Source organism: Ranitomeya imitator, chromosome 1 (assembly GCF_032444005.1).
Source record: "Ranitomeya imitator isolate aRanImi1 chromosome 1, aRanImi1.pri, whole genome shotgun sequence".
NCBI lineage: Eukaryota > Metazoa > Chordata > Amphibia > Anura > Dendrobatidae > Ranitomeya > Ranitomeya imitator.
Window position 1 is genome coordinate 1219980811 of NC_091282.1, and position 26082 is coordinate 1220006892.

The 26082-nt window shown below is 44.1% G+C and overlaps 1 pseudogene; it reads left to right on the forward strand.

The window, feature by feature from the left end:
- Positions 1–1141: 1141 nt before the first annotated feature.
- LOC138657198 (vomeronasal type-2 receptor 26-like) overlaps positions 1142–26082 on the forward strand; it is a 76797-nt pseudogene continuing 51856 nt past the window's right edge.

Consider the following 26082-nt stretch of genomic DNA (forward strand, 5'->3'; position numbering starts at 1 on the left):
TTCTCATCTCTCATATCCTCCCTGTCTCACAACCCTAAACAGTTATTCAACACTTTCAATTCTCTCCTCCGTCCCCCAGCACCTCCTCCCTCTCCACTCATTGCAGTGGAAGACTTTGACACATTTTTCAAGCAGAAGATTGATAACATCAGAGACAGCTTTGATCGACAACCCCCAGAGCCCTTCCTCCTAACTGCCTAGCCCTTCACCTCCAAAACCAACTTGTCCACTGTGGTGAAATATGTGTATATATATATGTGTGCAGTGGACTATATAGATTTATTGTGTCACTGGCAATAATGTAACATCTGTCTTGAAAAGCTGCATGTCACACCCAGGTGTTAATATGTATTTTCCTGGGACAAGTAGAATTCTGTCTCCAATCCCACAGGGGGTCCTGCTGGAAGCCAAGAAGAAAGGTAACATTTGACACCTCCTAGCTCTTGGAAGATGTTAATTATGGCCTGATAGTATCTCTATGAGAGCTGTTAAACACAGGATCTCAAGAGAAAATAATATATTCATTGGGGGGCGCAGCCGTGGTCCAATCAAAAACCAAGCAATTATGATATTAACCTGAGGGGCTGGTCTAGAAACCTGAACTCCAGACCAAAGCTATAAATTATACCTGTATACAGAGAAAAGTGTTCACATAATGGTGGCAGTCGAGCTTGTGTGATCCAATCTACATTCATCCTACCCTCAGGGAGCAGAAATCAGACTACCAAGTTAGAAGATTTCTGTAAGTTTTCTCCTGTTATTTTACACTGTTTTGCATAAGTTGTATGTCTTTTTATTATCATATTTTTATACCTTTTCTTACTGTAAGCACTGAACCTTTTTGTATTAAAGTATAAAACTTTAACAAGTTGAACCTTGTGTGAGTCTTATGAGTAGTAGACATTATTAGTATTAATATTTCACGGACTCGTCACCCGTGTATTCGGTGAGTGGTGGCAGCATGTATGAGTGGGTGTGTGACCTGGGTCGGTGTGTGATTTATGCTCCCATTACAGCATAGGACAGAGGTTGGATGCTGGACTGAGAGTGGGGAGATAGATTAACCTTTGCAGGCACAACCCAAGTCACGTGCTGAGAGTGGACACGTGACAAATTAGTTACACCACGGAGTAAGGGATCCATGACATCCACCATTACAGAAGATCGATTCTCCACTCTAATCTCAAGATTGCATCTCACCACCTGTACACTTGACCCGATTCCATTCCACTTCATCCGAAACCTCACCACAGTCTTCATCCCATCTCTTCAACCTATCACTAACACTGGTATTTTCTCCTCAAGCTTTAAACATGCCTCAATCACATCTATACTTAAAAAGGCCTCTCTTGACCCATCCTCTGTATCTAGCTATCGCCCTATATCACTTCTCCCCTATGCTTCAAAACTACTGGAACAACATGTCCATCTTGAACTGTCCTCCCAACTCTCCTCCTGCTCTCTCTTCGACTGCTTACAATCTGGCTTCTGGTCACATCACTTCACTGAAAATGCCCTAACTAAGGTCACCAATGACCTATTAACTGCCCAGGCCAAGCAACACTACTCTGTCCTCCTCCTCCTGGACCTGTCGGCTGCCTTTGACACATTCCCTATTATTACAGATTCTCTCATCCCTTAGCATCACAGACTTGGCCCTATCCTGGATCTCATAATACCTGACAGACCGGACATTCAGCGTCTCCCACTCACACACCACCTCCTCACCTCGCCCCCTATCTGTCGGAGTCCCGTAAGGTTCAGCCCTAGGGCCCCTGCTCTTCTCCATTTACACCTTCGGCCTGGGACAGCTCATAGAATCTCACGGCTTTCAGTATCATCTCTATGCTGATGACACTGAGTTCTACATCTCTGGACCAGATATCATTACCCTTCTAACCAGAATCCCTCAATGTCTGTCTGCTATGTCATCCTTCTTCTGCTAGATTTCTAAAACTTAACATGGACAAAACAGAATTCATCATCTTTCTCTGATCTCATCGACCCCACAAGGAACCTGGCCATTACAGTAAACAGCTGCCCACTCTCCCCAGTCCCACAAGCTCGCTGCCTCGGGGTAATCCTTGACACTGATCTCTCCTTTAACCCACATATACAAGCCCCTTCGACTTCCTGCCGACTTCAACTCAAAAATATTTCATGGATCCGTATATTCCTCAGCCAAGAATCTGCTAAAACCCTAGTCCATGCCCTCATCATCTCCCACCTTGACTACTGCAACCTCCTGCTCTGTGCCCTCCCCTCTAACACTCTCGCACCCCTCCAATCTATTCTAAACTCTGCAGACCGACTAATCCACCTCTCCCCTTGCTATTCCCAGGCCTTTCCCCTCTGTCAATCCCTTCACTGGCTACCCATTACCCAACGACTCCAGTTCAAGCCCTAACCATGACAAAGCCATCCACAACCTGTCTCCTCCATACATCTGTGACCTCGTCTACTGGTACTTACCTGCACACAACCTCCGATCCTCACAAGATCTCCTTCTCTACTCCCCTCTTATCTCCTCTTCCCACAATCGTATACAAGATTTCTCTCGAACATCACCCCAACTCTGGAACCCTCTACCACAACATATCAGACTCTCGCCTACCATCGAAACCTTCAAAAAGAACCTGAAGACCCACCTCTTCCGACAAGCCTACAACCTGCAGTGACCACCGATCGACCAAACCGCTGCATGACCAGCTCTACCCTCACCTACTGTATTCTCACCCATCCCTTGTAGATTGTGAGCCTTCGTGGGCAGGGTCCTCACTCCTCCTGTACCGGTCGTGACTTGTATTGTTTAAGATTATTGTACTTGTTTTTACTATGTATACCCCTCCTCACATGTAAAGCGCCATGGAATAAATGGCGCTTTAATAATAATACTAATAATAATCACAAGTGGCAAGCAATTCAATATTGGAAACGTCTTGGACTGTTTGTGCAAAAACTTACACGGGTTATATCTTACACCTCTGTGACTATCTTGGGCATAGAAAACAAATAGCCTATAAAGGAAAGGAAGACAAGATCTCCTTCTTCCAGAGGATCCCCGTGAGAAGTACAAGAGCCAGCAAAGGAGGGTAAATGCATGCCGCCAGGAGTAGCTGTATACACAGTATATGAGTTTTCTGACTTATTTTATATCTTCCTTCACCCGCAGTGTAAGTATCCGAGAATATGAGCAGCTGATGGCTTTTATTTTTCCATTGATGAAATTAATCGGAGCCCAGATCTTCTTCCTAATGTCACCCTGGGGTATCACGTGTTTGATTCTTGTGGAAATATAAATAAAGTTATTAAAGATGTTCTGCATATTATGACCGGGATATGGAGCAAATTTTCAGTTCCGAATTATTCCTACAAGAGACACGGAGTGCTGGCCGGTTACATTGGAGACCTCCATCCTTACACCACAAACCCAATGGCCGAGTTACTGAGCGTTTTTGGCTACACTCAGGTAATTGCACTGCACAATATTGCCAACAGTAGTCGATGTGATCCTGCTCCTGTAGTGATTCTGTGTACATATTTGTGGAAACTACAAGGGTATTCCGGTATGTTAAATGATGATGTTACTAAATGTGTATTTTTTAATTATTGATTACTCTGCAATTTATACATCTTTGTTTTATAGTGCATTAACTTATTTTGCTTTCCTTCCTCCTAATTTCTATGTTGAAAGTGTTGTGTTAGCTACTTTATTGGGAATCTGTCCCATTTATGGGCATACAGGTGTCAGAAATATTAAACTAGACCTGCCTGTATGCCTCATATTTTTACGGACTTGTTGTAGAGAAAAGTTATTTTGTTTCATTATGCTTGTCATAGAAAATATTAAAAATGCTTCAGGTCCCTCATATCCCCCCTCCGTTTTTTCATTTCTTTTCTCTACCATTTGTCATAAGGAAACAGGATCTAGCACTCCAAGCTGCCTTCATGTAAAATGGCCGTGCACAAAGAGATGTGGTGCAGCTTTATTAAAATGCAAGGATTCCTCTTTATGCCCAGGTGACTGAAGAGGATGTGTATTGTCCATAGACAGAGAGACAGGAAATGTCTTATTAGGTTTTGAGTGGATCAAAGGAAGATCTCGCACATTTAGAAACAGCCATGGTCACTGCAGTTACAATAAATCAGCGCAGACTGTATGTCTCAGTAAGAAAATAGAATATTGGTATATCTATACATTCAATATTAATGAGACGTACATTCTCGGCACCGGGGTTAACCAAGCAAATATATATTTTCTCATGATTATAACCCCCTCCAAAAGGCCGCAAAGCCATAGGGGCCATATAACCACCAACAGCCAGGCCATGTTTGGTCTCTAAGCGTAGATAAAATCTCAATACAAAAGATGACAGACTCAAACTTCTGAGATTGCACTATGAGGAGTTATTGTACAAGCTGTGATTTCCTAAAATTATGAAGGGCTGAGACCAGCCCACAACTGGGCCCATGTGAGGTCACCACAGGGGGGTGTTAGTGGGACTCAGGGTCTGACAAAAGATCAATCCCGATTATGATCTGTGCTCGTGCAGAGAGATAAATATCGTGCATGCATGCATGCACGGACCCTGTTTATCGACAGCCAAATCCAAGCGCTCTCCTTTGGCTAAACTGAATCGTCTCTGCGATCGGTGTAAGTTCTCCTGTTAATCCCTTTTATTTTCTGTATCTGTTTATGCTGTATTGTTTTGTCCCCCTTGTAAACTTTCATAAACACTGGCTCCCTTTGGATTAAATCTAAAATGTAATAGTTCTGTTCCTTCTGTTCAGTAAACTGCATCTCGAAGCCGTAAGCTACCGTACGGTGTCTGTTATGGACCTGGTGGTTAGGAGCACCCGGAACGACCTGATGGTTAAACTCACACAGGACAAGCTCTGGGAAGTGGGAGCTCTGCTGACCGCAACCCCTAATCCTATCACACAACTAGAAATAGCCGTGGAGCGTACCTAACCAGGCCTAGACGCCTCTTCACAGCCTAAGATCTAACAAGCCCTAAAGATAGAAAATAAAGCCTACCTTGCCTCAGAGAAATTCCCCAATGGAAAAGGCAGCCCCCCACATATAATGACTGTGAGTTAAGATGAAAGTCACAAACACAGAAATGAAACAGGTTTCAGCAAAGGGAGGCCAGACTAACTAAACAGACTGAGGATAGGAAAGATATCTTTGCGGTCAGCACAAAAAACTACAAAAAGACCACGCAGAGTGTGCAAAAAGACCTCCGCACCGACTCACGGTGCGGAGGTGCCACTCTGCATCCCAGAGCTTCCAGCTAGTAAGGCAAAATCATGATAACAAGCTGGACAAGGAAACAATGAACAAATAATAACTAGCAGGGACTTAGCTTCTGCTGGAGTAGACAGGTCACCAGAAAGATCCAAGAGCGAACTGAACCAGTACAAGAACATTGACAGCTGGCATGGAGTAACGATCTGAGTGGAGTTAAATAGAACAGCTAGCCAAAGAATAAACTACGTCACCTGTGGAAGGAACCTCAGAAGCAGCAGCTCCACTCACAGCCACCAGAGGGAGTCCATGGACAGAACTCGCCGAAGTACCATTCATGACCACAGGAGGGAGTTCGATAACAGAATTCACAACAGGTGTCTATTCGACCGAGACAGAGTGGTGGTGGTGGTGGCGAGTAGTCTGGGGTTATCGGAGAGTTAGTTGTGACTGTACGGGGATGTGTACACATACTCCATGTGTTGGTGTGCGATGATATGGTGCTCTCCCCACTTCCTCCCTGCTTAGTCATTGATAGGAACCATGTATATATATGTTCATGTGCTCCTCCTGCTCTGTGGCCTCCCCTCTAACACTCTCGCACCCCTCCAATCTATTCTAAACTCTGCTGCCTGACTAATCCACCTGTCCCCCCGCTATTCCCCGGCTTCTCCCCTCTATCAATCCCATCACTGGCTCCCCATTGCCCAGAGACTCCAGTACAAAAGCCTAACCATGACATACAAAGCCATCCACAACCTGTCTCCTCCATACATCTGTGACCTCGTCTCCCGGTACTTACCTACCCGCAACCTCCGATCCTCACAAGATCTCCTTCTCTACTCCCCTCTTATCTCCTCTTCCCACAATCGTATACTAAGAGAACTAAGTAATGTAATAGATAAACCATTATTTCTTATTTTTAGTGACTCTATAGCGACAGGGTCTGTTCCGCAGGACTGGCGCATAGCAAATGTGGTGCCAATATTCAAAAAGGGCTCTAAAAGTGAACCTGGAAATTATAGGCCAGTAAGTCTAACCTCTATTGTTGGTAAAATATTTGAAGGGTTTCTGAGGGATGTTATTCTGGATTATCTCAATGAGAATAACTGTTTAACTCCATATCAGCATGGGTTTATGAGAAATCGCTCCTGTCAAACCAATCTAATCAGTTTTTATGAAGAGGTAAGCTATAGGCTGGACCACGGTAAGTCATTGGACGTGGTATATCTCGATTTTTCCAAAGCGTTTGATACCGTGCCGCACAAGAGGTTGGTACACAAAATGAGAATGCTTGGTCTGGGGGAAAATGTGTGTAAATGGGTTAGTAACTGGCTTAGTGATAGAAAGCAGAGGGTGGTTATAAATGGTATAGTCTCTAACTGGGTCGCTGTGACCAGTGGGTACCGCAGGGGTCAGTATTGGGACCTGTTCTCTTCAACATATTCATTAATGATCTGGTAGAAGGTTTACACAGTAAAATATCGATATTTGCAGATGATACAAAACTATGTAAAGCAGTTAATACAAGAGAAGATAGTATTCTGCTACAGATGGATCTGGATAAGTTGGAAACTTGGGCTGAAAGGTGGCAGATGAGGTTTAACAATGATAAATGTAAGGTTATACACATGGGAAGAAGGAATCAATATCACCATTACACACTGAACGGGAAACCACTGGGTAAATCTGACAGGGAGAAGGACTTGGGGATCCTAGTTAATGATAAACTTACCTGCAGCAGCCAGTGCCAGGCAGCAGCTGCCAAGGCAAACAGGATCATGGGGTGCATTAAAAGAGGTCTGGATACACATGATGAGAGCATTATACTGCCTCTGTACAAATCCCTAGTTAGACCGCACATGGAGTACTGTGTCCAGTTTTGGGCACCGGTGCTCAGGAAGGATATCATGGAACTAGAGAGAGTACAAAGGAGGGCAACAAAATTAATAAAGGGGATGGGAGAACTACAATACCCAGATAGATTAGCGAAATTAGGATTATTTAGTCTAGAAAAAAGACGACTGAGGGGCGATCTAATAACCATGTATAAGTATATAAGGGGACAATACAAATATCTCGCTGAGGATCTGTTTATACCAAGGAAGGTGACGGGCACAAGGGGGCATTCTTTGCGTCTGGAGGAGAGAAGGTTTTTCCACCAACATAGAAGAGGATTCTTTACTGTTAGGGCAGTGCGAATCTGGAATTGCTTGCCTGAGGAGGTGGTGATGGCGAACTCAGTCGAGGGGTTCAAGAGAGGCCTGGATGTCTTCCTGGAGCAGAACAATATTGTATCATACAATTATTAGGTTCTGTAGAAGGACGTAAATCTGGGGATTTATTATGATGGAATATAGGCTGAACTGGATGGACAAATGTCTTTTTTCGGCCTTACTAACTATGTTACTATGTTACTATGTATAATAGGGACAGATAGGTGTTACACTAAACCCAATCCAGCAGATGGACACCCAACCAGGAGTGTTCACATTTCCAAAAAATACTGGCAGACACCACAAAGGTGGCATCAATTTCACCACAGTAGAAATAGTATAATAGGGCCGACAGTTCTTCCACTACACCAAATCCAGCAGATGGACACCTAACCTGGAGTTTTCACATATAAAAAAAATGAGGGCCTGACACCACCGAAATGGAATAACTGTCACGAGAAAAGAAATACTGCAGTATAATTGGGACCAACACGTCTTCCACTACAGCTAACCCAGCAGATGTGGACCAACCATGACTGTTCACATTTCCTCAAATTTGTGCTAACATCAGCAGCAGCCACAGAAGCCACACTAAAGATATCATAGAGTGCAGTTACGTGACATTAATGCATTACACTAAAAATATCACCTAGTCTGTACAGTTTGAGATTGGGGTGGAAAAGCCCTTGGAGATCCCTGACTTTTTCATCTTGATGAAAGTTAGGCGGTCTACACCTCAGTGGACAGCCACCTGCGCTTATCTGTCAGGACACCACCAGCAGCGCTGAAGACGCATTCTGAGAAAACGCTGGCTGCCGGTCATGATAAAACCTCCAAGACATGCTAGGCGAGCTCAGGCTACTCATCTGTTTTGGAAGACCAAAATGTGAAAGGGTCCAAATCCTCCCTGATGGTATTGATATTCAGTTCTAGATACTCCTGCACCGTCCTCTCCATTCGTTCACCATGTGTAAGACTCTGTTGTGCTAGTGCAGGAGCTGGTCTAAAAAAATTGTCGAAGGACTCACAGAAATTGCTCCTTCCACTTACACACCTGCTGCAGCTAATGTTTTGGCGTTGACGAATTGATGTCCCGGAGGTTGAAAATCTAGAGCTGCGATGCGAACTGTGTGCTTCACTGATGTCTTGGGGAAAAGCTCTCCTAAGGTTGTATAAATGCGTGTTTCGATACTCCAGCATTCGTGGGTCCCTTTCCAGGGTAGGAAACATCTAGCAAAATTTGGTTTTATAACGTATATCTAACAAGGTGACAATCCAGTCATCAGCAGTATTCCTAATCATAACTATACGGGGATCATGTGCAGCAAGAAGGCACTCATATGTCAGGATCTACCATGAGGTCCAAGCCCATGCTGTGTTGGTGGCTGGGTAACAATGAGGCAGGTTTCCTCTGCTCCTTCAGTAGCAGTTTGTCTGTTGTCACCAGCCCCCCTCGATCGCAGTAATCCACACCCCCTTGGCACCCAACTGTGTGAAGACAGTCTGGAACTTAGAGACAATGTTATGCCTTCCATATCCTCCACTGCTTCTTCCTCTTCTTCTAGGACCATCATCTCCTCCCGCAGGCTATTCAAAGTCTGCTCCAGCATGTAGATGACCCGAACAGTGATGGCGTCGTCAGCGCTAACCATCTTCACAGCCATTTCAAAACTGTGTAGAAGGGTGCAGAGGTCCTTAATCTGTGCCCACTCTGTAAACATATGTGCCACTCCGTACTGCGTTGGCCCAGGCTGCGTCAGGGCTTGTTACTTCTGCCACAGCTGCTGCAACATGTGCAGAGTGGAATTTCATCATGTCGGCACATTGCATGTCAACCTGTTAATTGGCATGGACAAAGACCTTGGTATCGATGCAAGTCAATGACCAGAGGGGGTGTGAATGGCAGAAATGAGAACACAGCTTGCATGCTTTCTGGAGCAGGTCACCTAAGCCAGGATAGTGGCGGAGAAAATGCTGCACCACCAGGTTAACGACATGAGCCATGCAAGGCACATGCGTGAGCTTGCCTTGCCATAGGGCCACCACCAGGTTCACACCGTTATTGGACACAGCCTTGCCTGGATGCAGGTTCAGCGGAGACAGCCATTGATCAAACAGCCTGGAGAGCTGTCCACAACTCTTCAGCTGTATGACTTCAATCTCCAAGGCATATCAATTTTAATACTGCCTGATTGTGGTGAGCCACGGCTGCACAGTACAGAGGTGATGGGGATTCTCTCTGCACTGTTGGAACGCCTGTCTCATTAAGGCAGAGTTTGAGGGCGCAGGTGGAGGCCCTAGAGAAGATAGAGGAGGAGGCAAAAGCAGTGGACAAAGTGTTAAATGTAGAGGTTTGTCCTGCAACCCTTGGGGATTTCAAGACTTGTGGAGCAGTGCCTGTCCCCACAGCCACCAGAGTCACCCAGTGCCCAGTCAGCGAGATGCCATGCTTACTCGTCCAAGTGTCTGTGGTGAAATGCACCCTGGCAGACAGAGATCTAGTCAAAGAAAAGATTATGTTGTCTGCAACATGTGGGTGTAGAGCAGGCACAGCTTTCTTAGAAAAGTAATGGCGACTGGGCAATTGGTACTGGGGGACTGCAACGGCCATAAGCTTTTGGAAACTGTCTCTATTCTACAGGCAGAAAGGCAGCATTTCTGTGGCCAATAGATTACAGATTGTGGAGTTCAACCTCTTAGCTTTGTCATGTGTAGGAGGAAACAATCTTTTACGTGACCACAACTGCGGAATCATGGGCTGGTTGCAGTGCTAAGAGAGGGCGGAGTACGGTGAACCGGACAAACTGCTGGACCATAAGAGTGGTGCAGGCAGACATGTTACGGTGGATTGATAAACTTGTGGTGTGCTCGTACCCTGAGATCGGTCATAAACAGCAGACATGTCCGCTTCCATTACAGCTGATGGCGGGCTCTGAGTCAGCGTGACTGGAGAGTGTAAAGAACCCGAGGTTCTGCGGTCGAAGACCTGCAACTCAGTAGATATGACGGTAACAGAGGAGGATGAAGAAGCAGCAGATGCGATTGATGGGGTGGCTGATGGTTGTTGACGTCCTCTATTCCGAATTCTTGCACAGTGGAATTCCCACAGTATAACATGTTGATTGCGCATGTGAAGGTTCATACATGTAGTAGTCAAATTATTGCATTTTTTACCTCAACTCAGTTTTTTTAGCAAATTTGGCAGATTATGTGAGTTGTCTCATCCTTTGCAGTGTCAAAAAAGCCCCAGGCTAGGCAACTCTTGCCAGCCCTGCAAGCTGCAGACCTGTGGACGCTGCTGGTCAGAGGCACAGTTGTGGCTGAGGATGCATTGCTTGTCATGGCTGCATCACTACGTGTCTGCGACATAAGGTGCAATGTAACCTCCTCATCTTCCTCCTCAGATGACCTACTCACCTGTGTGCCTCTATGTTCATACCAACTGAGATCTAACACCTCATCATCATCACCCTCTGTGTTATCACATTCCTCGCCCTTGGAGTCACCCTCCTCCTCTTTCTGCCTTGACAGCACAGTACAGTCCGTGTGAGCGTCAGAGCATCAGATATCTGAGTCTCATCAGGATCACCTCCCTTCAGGGGTTAACATCTGATGACGAGGGTCAGGATGCTGTTCGGACCCTACTTCGTCCTGCCCTTGATCCAAGCTAAAAATATTTTGGGCATCGGTGCAGATTTCCTCCTCTTGAGTCTGTGAAGCTTTTGAGTACACTTTTGATGAACATGGCATAGAATGTGTTAACAGCTCTTCAGACTCGCCCATCTGTGATTCCGTACAGTTAGTTGTACGGTTGGAGAGTTGGGACAGGGGGGAAACAAAGGGAATTTGGGTGCCACCTCTGTGGACTGTACTGGGTATGATGTTGAGGTGGAGGAAGAGGTGGAGAGGCCACTTGAAGCTGCACTTTCCATTCACTCGAGTACATGCTCTTTCTGGGCATCATCGGCAAGGCGTACCACTGTGCGTCTGCCAAAGAAAGGTAGTAGAGTGGCCTATCCAGTAACAGAAGTTGTCAGTTATCTTTGCATAGGACGTGATGTTGGTTCACTAGTGCTTTCACAAACATTACCACCTACCCCACATACACCTTGAACACCAAGCCTAATTCCCCTTCCACCACGGCCTTGCTTTTTCCCAGTCATGTTGCTCAGATAGTGTGGTAGGAGCACAGTATTAGCAACACAAAACTAGATTTTAAACTCTGCACCAGCTCTGCAAACAGCTGATTTTCAGCAACAGTAAATTCCCAGTAGAAATATGGCATGCTGTATCGTGTTAGTCACAGAAAAAATATTTTTTTTTTGGACCACGAATCAGGCCTAGATGCTACAAACTATTTTTCAAGTCAGGTCCCTTACTGTATGATGCTAGGAATAGAAGGATTTTTGGTGGCCTCTGCTTCAGGCCTCTATAACACACTAGATGATAGAAACTATTTGAAAGTCAGGTCCGCTACTGTATGACACTAGGAACAGAAGGATTTTTTGGTGGCCTCTGGATTGGGCCTCTACAGCTTTATGTCAACCCAACAAAATGAGAAAGTGTGATTCGGTGGGTTGTCTAACTCTGTGCCTTAGGTCTGCAGACAGTTTTATTTCACCACAGCACTAAATGACAAGGTGGGATACAGCAGGCTGTTTAATATTTTATTCACTAGCTACATGTGAATTAGAATGCTATACTCGTGCATCAATCACAATAGAAGCAGGGCACGATATGTGCCCTGCTGGCTTTGTCTGTGGCCAAAAATAAAAAAAAATGCTGGAAGGTAAATTTAACAGCCACACTGGACATTATCTAGCTGCACTATCTGACTGATATACAACCGCCTAACTAACTAGCTAAAATCTTTATGCAAACAGTGCCAGCGTTAGGATCAGCCTCTCTGCGCTGTTACAGTGTCAAAATTGCATTAAAGCAAGATATCCGCTATTTATATGGAGAGGGACATGTGATTTCAGCAGCCAATGACACAAGCTGTAGTGTCAGGACATTGTGAGTGCTTCCTGCGCCCTGATTGGCTAGCCGCAATGTGCACATATAAAGTTAGTTTTAAAAAAATGACTGTTTACAAGAACTCTGAGCCTCTGCACTCTGCAAACCCCCTCCCTTCATCAAACACGTGCCAAACACTCATGATCCACCACTGTTATCATTGCTAATGTGCTGAAAATACTTTTGTGGCAACGCACATATTTGCCCTCACTTTTACCGAATGTTACCGATTTTTTCCGATTTCATAAAATTTTGTTTCCGATCACGAATCCTAATGTGCTATATTTTTTGCCGAATTTATGTTTGACAATCTTTTTCCAAACAAATTCGCTCATCACTATGTATAATCCTTCAAAAAAGTGTTCAAAATGTATCTGAATTCAATGACTCATCCATAGAGTATTATTTCCTCTGGGGTACATTTTGGTGGTATATAACCTTCCAAAAAAGCATTGAAAATTTTTGCTGGGTGAAATTACTCATCCATACAGTATTCCATTGTCTGGGGTAAGTTTCTGTAATACATTTTCTTGGTGTTATATTGATCAACCACACAGTATTACTTGTTCTTGGATACATTTTAGTGGTATATAAACCTCAAAAAATAGTTCATAAGTTTAAGCTGGTGCAAGAGTGGAGGTGACAGTAGCCTGTGGTTCGGAACCATCCGCTACCCCAGAACCATCAAGCCCCACACCCAGGCAGCAGCTTTCACTGCTGGTGTTCTTACAGATTGCAGACAGGAGAGCAAGGAACTAGCAACTAGCTAGTGGACTGTGGAGCCCAAGCTGTTCAGAAGAAACAAGGAGGTGAGCCATAAGCAGGGCAGGAGAAATGATAGCTGGCCCACTAGCCGAAAGGTGCTGACAGATGGAGGTTGCTATGTACCAGTCATCACATCTCCTTAAACCAGTGGTCAGTAGAGACTAAACACTTGCCTCGAAGGCTGCATGAGCTGACAACTGAAACCGAGGTCGCATTCCTCAAAATGGAGGGTCAGCATCACTTGTATGTGTTGGGAGTGATCCCACAAGGAAGGGTGCCGGATGAATTATTCTTGAGATATAAATGGGCCTGCGAGAGACTCCTAAAGGCAGCTTGAGAAGGGGCTACCACCCCTGAGATCGTACTGTCCTAAAATGTAATTGGTTTGAAAAAAAAGTAAAAATTGATCTGCTACAGGTGGAGAAATTTGGTTGTTCAAAAATTTTCTTTTGTCACATACTCTAAAACTTGGTTTGTGTGAAATGTTGTTGTTTACAAATAAAAAACAATAATAAAATTGTCCTGCCACAGGTGTACAAATTTGGTCCTTTGACACTCGGTCCCTAACTGATACTATTTCTCGCTTTGTGGCGTCCACAGGAGCGGCACACATTTTTTTTCCCCTCAACTTTATGTGTTGATTCCGACAACCCATCAGGGTGCAGAATCCATCCACAACCTCATGACACAAGGTCTTGTGTGATTGGCTGCCGAAGTCACATGTCCTTAGCCATATAAAAAGCGGACATCTTGTTTGCTGGTGCCATTTGCCTGGTGTCACAGTGCAGAGAGGTCGCTCCTGCGCTAGAGCTGATGCTGCTGAAAGTGAGCTTACCAGTGAAATAGATAGGATCCTCTACTGACTGAAATCGATCTTCTAGCAGCTAACTAGATTGGGAAAAATCTGTGTGGGAGTCTCCGGAGGAATTATTTGCTACTCTAAAGTAATCTATTTGCATAGTTTTTCCACCTCTATTTTGCAAGTCAACAAACTGGCTGGCCTGGACAATATGTAATCAACATGTCAGCAACGATCATTGTTCCATGACTCTGTATGACTAGTCATCCCGGATAAAACACAACAAATTGTCAACTTACAAGTCAATATTACGGCTTATAGAACAAAAGGCTATTTTCTTGACAACCAGAAAGAAACACATAAATTCAAAAGTCAGCATATAGATAACAGTCTATTTCTCTTGGCTTACTGAAAATAGATGTCTGGCTAGTTAAGATGAAATGCTGTGTCATCACATATGCTACCTGGTGGAACCAGTGCTAGAATAGAGTTAGCACATCTACGGGGATAACTTTTACTCCAGCATGCAATTCTTCAAGACCTTCTTTTCCCGCATGTCATAGAAACTTCCCTAGATAGTTAGTGAGGACATTTTGTTGGTCAAGTATAAGAAAAACAGAGATGCCCTTATTGTGACCACAATATACAGAAAAAGTAGCAACCCTACCAATATATACCACCACAATGAACTCAACGTCATATTGAATCCTGGATTATAGTAAATTCATGGGGGCAATTGATTTCTTGGGTCAAGTTGTGCAGCGTCCTGGCACAATGAGGAGGCCATCATGCTCTGTGGCACAGGTGGTACTGGACAAAGCTTATGTACTGTTTTGATGTGCAGGCCAGGTAGGAACATTTGCTTTTTTTAACAGGTGATTAATATCAGGGCCATATTGTTTGAAATCAAAGAAGGGAAATTTCTTACCACTTTTGAAAATATAGTTTCCCACATTGCACCATGGCATAAATATAACATACTGCTAAATATTCATCCTAATACGCTTATCAGAAGTTCACAATACAGTGATTCTAAATGAAGTCATGAAGTGATTAGCTCAGGTGCAAAAATTCAAGTCATAGGTTATGCTTTCATTTCCTGCCTTGGGCTACCATCGGTTGGTTAGGAGGACCTTTTTCTTTCATAGACAGACGCATTTTGTATCTTTATGAGAAATGATGAGACAGGTGAGTAATCGATGTTCCTCTGAATTTTGTGTCTGGGTGTGAAATCTCTGCTGTCCATCAGCTCAGAAGGAATAATAATAATAATAATAATAGAAATAATCAGGCATAATCAGCTACATGTTGTGTCCAATGTGACAGCACCACGACTTATTTGAACTTCAAACTTAATGCTGGAAGTTGCCAGTGTAAGTTTTACCCTCATTGATCCTCCTGCTGCTCTGTAGTCTGATCCTGTTTAGTGATTCTTGTTGCTTACCTTACTTTCTGCCTGTGTCTTGTGGTCGGCTTCTCTGTCCACCGTGCCACAGTACATACACCCTTTATCTGGGTCCTTAGTTTCTGTTATCCTTGCTTCAGTCTTTTTAGGGTAACGGGTGTTTTCATATGGTCACTTGTCTGCCCTATCACCTCTCGGGTGCGGCTTTACATATTTTCCCTCGGCTGGTATTTGGCTGTCCAGCCATACTGCTGTAGTTTAAGTCAGTCAGCGAAAGACCAGCTAGGGTTTATCTCTCTGCTGTTTATGTTTTTTAACCCTGCACCTATCTTCTTTTTTTTTTTAGGACGTAGACAGAATATATATTTATAACAGTATGTACTTAATCCTTTATATTGTAGTTCATGATTTGTTTGGGATCTACTTCTACTTCAGCACACTTTCCCCTCTGTAGGTAATTTACACTCTGCTTTGCCCTCTGGTTCTTTAGGAGGAACCTGAAGTGCTCCACGGTCTGTCGGGCAGCATAGGACGAGTTGCCATTGTGTAGTCTGTTGTTAGGACTTTCTCAGCTCATGCAGGGATCCCTAGGGACTGCGGGGTCAGGATCTATAGACTATACAGGAACCGGCAGGGTCAGTTGGAGTTTTTAGTTTGCTACCTTTACTAGAGTGAGCTACTACACCATCATAACACTTATTTTGTCCCGGTTAGTTGATTCTCTTCTGCCAGCTCACTTCACTGGTGGATAAGCTGCTCCATAAACTCCATAGACACAAGCCAGCAGACCCAGTCATAACTTCAGATCTCTGTATACTGGTTAATGGGAGACAGTTTACTCTGCGACCTTCTGAGCGAAATGGCTTGTGTAAAGTCTGTGTGAAAGCCGTATTAAGAGCCTCCAGGTTGCATGCACAGTTAAAGGGAACATGTCTAGTGAAAAAACGCGATTAACCTGCAGTTATGGCGTTAATCTGCTGGTTAGTAGCATTCTGAACATGCCCAGTGCTCACACTGAGAGCCCCGCTGCCGCGAGGAAATGGGCTTTATTCCTCTAGGCGGCTTCCGGTCTACCGTCATGTGGGTGGCACCGGCACAGGTTCAATCATTGCTCTGTGTATAGAGATCAGTGATTGAACCCGAACCGGTGACACCGCCGTGACTAAACCAGAAAGCTGCAGTGAGGAATAAAGTTCATTTCCCCCCGTAAGTACCGGCACCGAGCAGGTTCAGAATGCTACTAACCTGCAGACCCCATATCTTCAGGCTAATAGCGTTTTTTCATGTGACAGGTTCCTTTTAACCCTTTCAAGACACACAGATATAAAGTTCAACCAAGGGTTAAGAGAGGGTATGGATGAAGGGATGGGGCGTAGGTAAGCATTTTTAGACATTTGTCCTCCCTATTGACTCAGGGGAAGGCAAAAAATAGACATCAACAATCTGCGCTAAAAGCACAATTATTTTCCCTGCCAATCACAAGTGGTGGTCCCATTGGTTCAAACTTCAGATTCCATAAATTTACATAAGCGTTGATTATTTTGTGACCTATTTTGAAGCCATTGCTGCCTGTTCTCACTGTGACCTGCTCTTCAGGTTGACTGTTTACTAGACTGATGGCTCTCAGATAAAGAGCTTTTTACCTCCAAAGACTGGACCTTAGTTTCTCCAGCAGACGGAAGCAACCCTTTATTTTCAGGACCTTTGGAAGAATGGAGTGCCTTTTTTTCATGTGCTTTTTATACACCTGTGCTGTGTTTAACCATGTCTTCCCTAGACATCTCTTCTGTACAATAACACAAATATTCTTTTAATCAAATTCCATCTGGTATAGCTATATCAGAAAGATGAAGCATGTTCCTCCATGTTCCACCAGCCAAGTCCACCACAGTTTGTTAAATTTCTGGAAAAAAAAATAGAATTTAACATTTATTACATTTATCTCTGAAACACTCATATCTACAAAGGAATTGAACAAGGGCATCATCAGGTCTTAACTTTCTGCTTCTAGATTAGTTATGGAGCCAGAGATCCGCTTCTCAGCAACAGAATTCTGTATCCAAACTTTTTTCGAACGGTCCAAGACTATGAGACGCAACATGTAGCAATTGCAAAGTTATGTAAAAGTTTTGGATGGAACTGGGTTGGGATATTTACGTCAGACGATGACGCAGGAGAACGTGAAGCAGAACATCTGATCCAAATTCTCAGAAAACGTGGAATTTGCACTGAATATGAAGTGAAAATTTGTTTAAAATCGTTTAAACCATTTGACAAAAAACTGGAAACTTCATCATCAGAGATTATTATCATTTGTGGGACATTGTCAATAAATTATTTGCGGTCATTTGGTCATGTATCGTCTTTTATGAGGCAAAAAAACATTATCCTTCCAGCATCGTGGTCAATTGCCGTAGATCTCATGCATTATAATGTGGATGATAGACTGGATCGCAGTTTGGTGTTCGCTCCTCCATTACGTTACGTCCCTGGATTACAAGAACATTTATATACTTTCCACCCGTCCTCCCGACCAGAGGATAAGTTGCTGGAGGACATCTGGATGTATTCGTATTCTTGCTTCTCAACTAATAATGTAAAAAATGAGCTCTTTTCAGCAATTACGCATGTTCCTCTTCGTAACTGTAGTGGGAGGCAGAAATACACAAGCCTTCTAAATTATTCTGGAGATTCAGCAACTTACAAAGTCTACGTCTCAGTCATGAGTATGGCACACGCTCTACATGATTTATATACTGTCTTACAGAAAAAGGGAGAAAAAGGATGGAAATTCAAACATAAAGTAAGTGATTGCGTCAAATATATAGGACCTGAGTGGGGACTTGCTTTTTTTGTGGATTGAGTTGAAGCTTTTATTGGGAACATTTTGCATAACATTTGGGATCACAGTTATCCGGCGCTCTACGCTGAGCACTTACTTTGGGGTTTTCATCTAAATCTCTGAGTGACGTGACAGAGGAAACCTCCGAGGGATCTGTTCACTATAATGAGGCAGCAGAGTTACTCTGGACTGCGTCTGGCCTATGTTCAGCGTTGTCCTTTTTAAAAGTGCACCAAATATGGCCAACAGTGCTTTCACGCAATCCTAAAGAGACAGACTTCGCTGGATCACAGGTCAGACGGCGTCCACAGTGCCTCCATCTGCCTCATTATAGGGAATTTTCCGCCGGGGGTTCCATTTGAGTCACGTATTTTAGAGATTTACACAGAAACCCTAGTGGAAGCGCTCAGTGTGGAGTGCAGGATAAATGTGCGCCAAGCCTTACTGCGATTTTTGAGAGGCAGAATGAACCATTCAACAGCAGGTGAAGAATTGGTTTTATTTATATTTTATAATGTTCCCCGTCCAGTATAAGTGATTAGCTGACTTTATTCGTTGGGTCGGTGCTATTACAGCGATACCAGATTTATATAAGGTTTTGATGTTTGTCTGATGTCACACACTAAAAAGAGCTGTAATTGTTCCAGATAACAGCTGACAAAGTCATGTGAGGACTTGTTTTTTGAGTGATAAGTTGTCGTTCTTATTGGTACTATTTTCTGCCAGATTATGTTTTTTGATGGCTTTCATTTCCGATTTTTGTGGAGACAGAATGAACTAAAACCAGCAATTCAGGAATTATTTTTTGATTGTTTTTTTTATTCCATTCATGGTGTGGTAATATTGATAAGGCAGCTTTATTGTTCGAGTCAGTAAGATTACAACGATACCAGATTTATATAATTTTTTAATGTTTTGGCACTTTTACACAATAAAAACTTTTAGAGAAAAAATAATTATTTATGCATCGCTTTATTCTGAGACCTAAAAATTTTACATTTTTCCGCTGATGGAGTTGTATGGCGGCTTGTTTTTTGTGGAACATGATGATGTTTTCTGCGGTACCATTTTCATTTATATTCATCTTTTTCTTAATTACACTTAATTCCACTTTTTTTCCAGCGGTATGATGATAAAGTATAGTTTGATACTTTTTTTTAGATTTTTTACGGCGTTCACTGAAGTGGTTAACTGGTATGACACTTTTATAGATCAAGTTGTTCCGGACGTTGCGATACCAGATATGTGTACTGTTTATTTTATTTTTTCTACACAAAAATGCGTATTTATTAGTGTAATATTATTATTATTATTTAGATTTTTTTTTTACATATTGAACTTTTTTTTATGGTACTTTCACTTTTTTACTTTGATTGCAGGTATTATTATTATTATTATTATTTATTGTTATAGCGCCATTTATTCCATGGCGCTTTACATGTGAGGAGGGGTATACATAATAAAAACAAGTACAATAATCTTAAACAATACAAGTCAAAACTGGTACAGGAGGAATGAGGACCCTGCCCGCGAGGGCTCACAATCTACAAGGGATGGGTGAGGATACAGGAGGAGAGAGGACCCTGCCCGCGAGGGCTCACAATCTACAAGGGATGGGTGAGGATACAGGAGGAGTGAGGACCCTGCCCGCGGGGGCTCACAATCTACAAGGGATGGGTGAGGATACAGGAGGAGTGAGGACCCTGCCCGCGAGGGCTCACAATCTACAAGGGATGGGTGAGGATACAGGAGGAGAGAGGACCCTGCCCGCGAGGGCTCACAGTCTACAAGGGATGGGTGAGGATACAGTAGGTGAGGATAGAGCTGGTCATGCAGCGGTTTGGTCGATCGGTGGTTACTGCAGGTGGTAGGCTTGTCTGAAGAGGTGGGTCTTCAGGTTCTTTTTGAAGGTTTCGATGGTAGGCGAGAGTCTGATGTGTTGTGGTAGAGGGTTCCAGAGTAGGGGTGATACGCGAGAGAAATCTTGTATACGATTGTGGGAAGAGGAGATAAGAGGGGAGTAGAGAAGGAGATCTTGTGAGGATCGGAGGTTGCGGGCAGGAAAGTACCAGGAGACGAGGTCACAGATGTATGGAGGAGACAGGTTGTGGATGGCTTTGTACGTCATGGTTAGGGTTTTGTAGTGGAGTCTCTGGGCAATGGGGAGCCAGTGAAGGGATTGACAGAGGGGAGAGGCCGGGGAATAGTGGGGGGACAGGTGGATTAGTCGGGCAGCAGAGTTTAGAATAGATTGGAGGGGTGCAAGAGTGTTAGAGGGGAGGCCACAGAGCAGGAGGTTGCAGTAGTCAAGGCGAGAGATGATGAGGGCATGGACTAGGGTTTTTGCAGATTCATGGTATAATACATTGCAATGCACTAGCCTTATACTGAAAGGTTCTGAGACCATGCTTTGAGCATGTTCTCAGAAGTGTTCCGTAGCTTGGTGACCCAGGGGTCGTTATGGCGACCCCGGATCACCATGGCAACGATGGGCCCCGCAATGATGTTGCAGGGGTGCTGCTCTGAAGGTAGAGGGAACTTCCGTCCCTCTGCCTGCCTCCGGAATGTTCCTCAATCGCAGCATTTAGGGCGTTAGTAACCAGGGGCGGCGCTGACAAGGCTCCTAGTTACTAACGGATACTCGGCCACTGGCAGCGCTGAGGTGCTTCACTGATCCGGCAAGTTCTGATATTTCAGCATCTCCTGTGCGATCATGCTGTGATCATTCTGCCAGATTGACTGCCGGATCACAGAGATCTCAGTGCGGGGATCAACGGCATGGTTCCCGCACCTCTTCCCGAGCCTCTCATCTGTCTGCACTGAATTGTGACTGTGTGTTTACAAAGTCATGATGGACATAGCACGTCACGGAGCAGAAACTGACACCCGCCCATGACCTGCTATTTCCATCACTGGTCATAGAAAAGTTAATGTGGTTACCAAAAAGAGAAAAAGGAGTAAAGCTTGAGCCTCGCTCATCTTCCCGGTCAGTTTGGACTCATGTACTTCGCATACAATGCGAGTGACTGTCCATCACATCCATAAATCAATGGAAATAAATTTTTTGTGCAATGTCGTCCTTATTGGACTAGAGTTATTATTGATGGCAGAGGAGGTTTCCTGTAAATAAAATAAACGGGTCCATAATTTATGAAGTATGGGTACATGACGCCTGCCAACTGTGCACACATCCTGCCAGTCGTCTTCAGATGCTACGTGGTCAGCACCGCTCACCTCATCCAGCAGAATGGAGCCTCATTAGAGGTGTCTTCTCAGACAAAGCAGTCTACATTGAGTGTCCACCTCCAGTAGGCGTATATGCCCGAAAATGATGCACGGCTAGCCGCCTCCATTAGATATTGCAGAGGTTCTCTCATGCAGCGACTACGGCTCCGTTCTACAAAGCTGAGGGTCTTGTGCTGCCTTACAAGCTATTGCCATTTGGCTTATTTCAGTTTTTCAGTTAATTTCTGTTGGAAGAATAATAGTTACAGACTTCTGACATTGTTAATTCGTAGTCAAATGTTTTATTATTATTTTTCAGCTGAAAACCTTTGTAAATCAAATCAAATTCTATGATCATTATAATGAAGTCTACAACTTTAACGAGAAAGGAGAAATGCCAGAAAATCTGGAGATTGTGAACTGGGTAAAAAGTGACGTCATAAAAGATCATCCGAAAAAATACCTCCCCCTGCGGGTTTATGTCGGCGGCTTCAATCCATCACTGGTGGGAGATGAACAGCTCGTTATATTTCCACGCTGGATAACATGGCGACATGGAAAGGTAAGAAGAAGATTCTTGTGGAAAACCTGCGGAGAATTACTTGTTGTTGTCCTCCATTTCCAGCCGGTAAACCGTTGAGAGGTTAAGGGGACGGTGGGCATCGCTGGGCTCCAGGCACTCTCGGGTAATTACCATGATCGTATGATCAGATCTAGTCACCTTTTGTTTGATTGTCTCTAGATGTGGTACACAGCCCCTCTGGAGTTTATCTGATCTGGTATATACTTTCCTACTCTAGATTTTATATTATTATTACTATTGGGTATATGCAAACTACTGAGCAGTTTTACTCAATCTCTAATTTTTATACACCTGTTGGTGCCTGGTGCTTATTGGGATCCCACTTATTTTTGGCTTACCTCTGCCACATCCTTGTATTTTATATAATTGTTTACAATAAAGCTTTGATACCCTTTTATCTATTGATTCTTAATGGTGCTTGCTCTCGATATGAGTTTCATACTTATTTGGCACAGAATCCATTCCTTCTCTTCCACATAATTATTTAGAATTTTTGTGGATATAGGCCTTGTGTGTATAGGTTGAATATTCATACCTTCCAGACTTAGGAAACGTGATGTGGTCCACCTGAAGCCTTTGGAAAGGATAGTCGGGAGGGAGTGCAGCTCCGTGCTCTACAGTGTCTTCCTTAGTAACAGCATATCCCGTATGGAATCTACCAAACTCATCAGCATATCTTGAACCATCCATGTATAACACCAGATCAGGATTTGGATGTGGATTTTCGCTGACATTTGATGGAGTAGATGTCTCTTCAGTCAGGAGTTGGGAACAGTTATGTTGGAGGTAATCCTCATCACTGCCATCTTTCTTGGGGACCGGCAGTAAAGTAGCGGGCTTGATTGTAGTACAGCGATGCAACTTGACGTAGTCAGCCAAAAGGAGTGAACACTTCAGCCGCAAGTGTCGTTGTAGGTTGTACAGTCAAATGTCTTGGCTGTTGGAGTGTTAGTATTACCGCAATATTATGCGGGGCAAAAATATGCATCTCATGTTCAAGAATTATGTCTGCAGTCTTGTCAAGCAACGAGTGAGTGGCGTGAACTGCCCTCATGCAACTTGGTGATGCTCGCACCACGGGGTCGAGGCGGGCCGAATAATAGCTCACTGGTCGTTGTCTATTGCCATGCGACTGTGTGAGTACCCCTGCTGCATGTCCTTCATTCTCAGACACATATAAATGGAACGGTCGAATATAGTCCGGGATGCCCAAGGCAGGAGTGGAAGCAATAAGCCGCTTTAATTCAGAGAAGGCGCGATAAAGGCTTTCCATATCGGTGGTCTTTCCTTATAGTTCATTATACCGTCTTTCAGGGCATTGTAGAGAGGTTGCGTTATGCGGGATGCATCCGGTATCCACTGACGACAATAAGTACATAGTCCAAGAAAACGCTGGAGTTCAGTCTCATCTTTCAGAAAAGGAAGGGAGCTGACGGCTATGATTCTTTCTTTCTTCTGTGAAGTGTCTGACACTCTGAAGGAGACAGTGACCGAAAAATATCACTTGACCAAGGCAGAACTGAAGTTTCGAGGCCAAAACCCGACAGTTCAGATCTGCCAGATACTTGAGGACGCCAACAGTGGCAGCAATGGCTTCCTGCTCCGTCCGTGCACACAACAAAAGATTAACCACATACTGAAGCAGTGTGACATAGGGGTGATCTATGTGCCAGGGTAAAAGACACTCGCCCATATTTTTTTCAAACTTATTGGGACTGTTTTGGACCCTTTGTGGCATAACTGTCCACATCAATTGTCATCCTTGATAAGTGAATGCAAACAGAAACTGTCAATCTGGGTGTAATGGAATGCTGAAGAAGGCATTGGCAAGGTCGAAGACTGTGAACCAAGCAGCGTCTTGAGGTATCTGGGACAAAAGAGGATCTGGATTAGGCACCACCAAAATTTCTAGAAAAGTAGCTGCATTAACTGCCCGTATATCTTGTACCAGCCGGTACACAGGGGGTTGGCCGGGTGAGGTCTTTTTCTTAACGGGAAGCAAGGGCGTGTTACATGGGGAAACACAGGTTACCAGGGCACCATTATCGAGTAACGTTTGTATTTGCCCTTTTTGGGTCCCGCTCCTGATCATGTTTCAAGGGTACTGATGGACTTTGGGAACAGGGGCAACAGGTTTGTGAAACACTTTTACTGGTTCTACAGGCATTTTCCCTATATAATCTGGCCTTTTTGACAAAAGTTTGGGTGGTATCTCTGAGAGATATGGGGTGAGACGCTGGTCCTCATGCATTATTGGGGAGGGTCTGGGCCTATCAGGGCCATCATAACTGTTGGAAGGGCGTGTAGGATACTGATCTCCTCATTGTGTTCATCTGCATAGGGGTTATATAACGTAAGAACCATCTGACCATCATCTTGGAATTGTATTCTGGAGCGGAACTGTGATAATAAATCTGCCCCCAGTAAATTTACTGGACATGTGGGAGAGATTACGAACTGGGCCGTGACCTCAGGGAAGGGTCCCACAGGGATGGGTTTTGTAAGAGTATGTTTATTGGGTCTGTCATCTACTCCAATTAAAACAAGCTCTTGATCTGAGAATTGACATGGCGGGGCTGGGGAGGGGGGTTCCCAGATCTTTAAATACTACCATAAGACGCCCATAGAAATTCTCGGCAGTCCAGGATATATTGGTGCCTTGGGGTTAAGGGGCACGGAGCTTACAGTCGCGAGGAGAGGCTTGATTTCCTGGGGAGGGACCATATCATCTAACAGGGAGCCCCCCTGTCCCAGATCATTATTTTTAATTGTTTGTCTCTCTGGCACATTAACCTCAGTCCACTTCTTCAATTCCTTCTTGCACCACAAAACATCCACTTTCTCATAGTAGTAGACAGCTTTATTTTTTCAACGTAACAATAACAGAAACAATCAGAACTCACTTCCTCTGTTGATCCTCAATTTGGTATATATATCAATCACTCAACTTGAAGCAGGTGAATCTTTTACCAATCTTTCAATTACACTGATAACTAGTGTTGAGCATTCCGATACCGCAAGTATCGGGTATCGGCCGATATTTGCGGTATCGGAATTCCGATACTGAATTCCGATACTTCCCGCGTATCGGATACCGGAATCGGAAGTTCCCAGAATTCAAATTGAACGCAGCAGCCAATGAGGAATGAATGAAAGTGTGGGCACATCCTGTTTAGCATGGTGGGCATGTAAGTACTGGCAAGGCTGGGATTGGCTGCTGAAATGATGTCACTCTGCACTATAAAAAAGCGCTGCCGCCATTTTGCGCTCACTCTGCTGTGATTTCAGTTAGGGACAGGACGCTGTGTTCTAACTGAGGGCCAGTCGAGCTAGCTAATTGCTTTATTTTCCTTTCCAAAGGCTAATTTAGCAAAACGCTGTGTGTTCTTCACTGTTCACCTTGCTCTTGCCTTGCAGCGCTGTTTTAACAGCGTTCTGCAAGGTCTCTGTGTGTGTGTGTGTGTGCAGCTCACTCGGTAGTCTGTGTGCAGCCATATACCCGGTTGTATTCAGCTCAGGGGGGGTTCACACTGCCTCACACAGTTGTTCTTTTTTGCTCTTAGTGCAGCCTGCTGCACATTTTTTCTCAAATTTCCTATTAGTGTTTTTCCACCAGTCTCCAGCTCTATTGTGGAAAAACACTACATAGGATAACCTAGAGGGGGGTTTTTGGGCCTTGCAGCGCCGTTTACGGCTGTCTGCACGGTCTCCGTGTGAGCCCAGCTCGCCCTGTAGTCTGTGTGCAGCCATAGCCGGTTGGATTCAGCTCAGGGTTCGTTACTGGCTCATACCTTGAGAAAAATTTCCCTTTTTTTCAAATAGTGCAGCCTGTTTAAAATTTGAAAAAAAAAATTCCTATTAGTGTCTTTCCACTCGTATCCAGCTAAATAGTGGAAAAACACTATATAGGATAACCTAGAGGAGGGTTTTTTGGCCTTGCAGCGCCGTTTACGGCTGTCTGCACGGTCTCCGTGTGAGCCCAG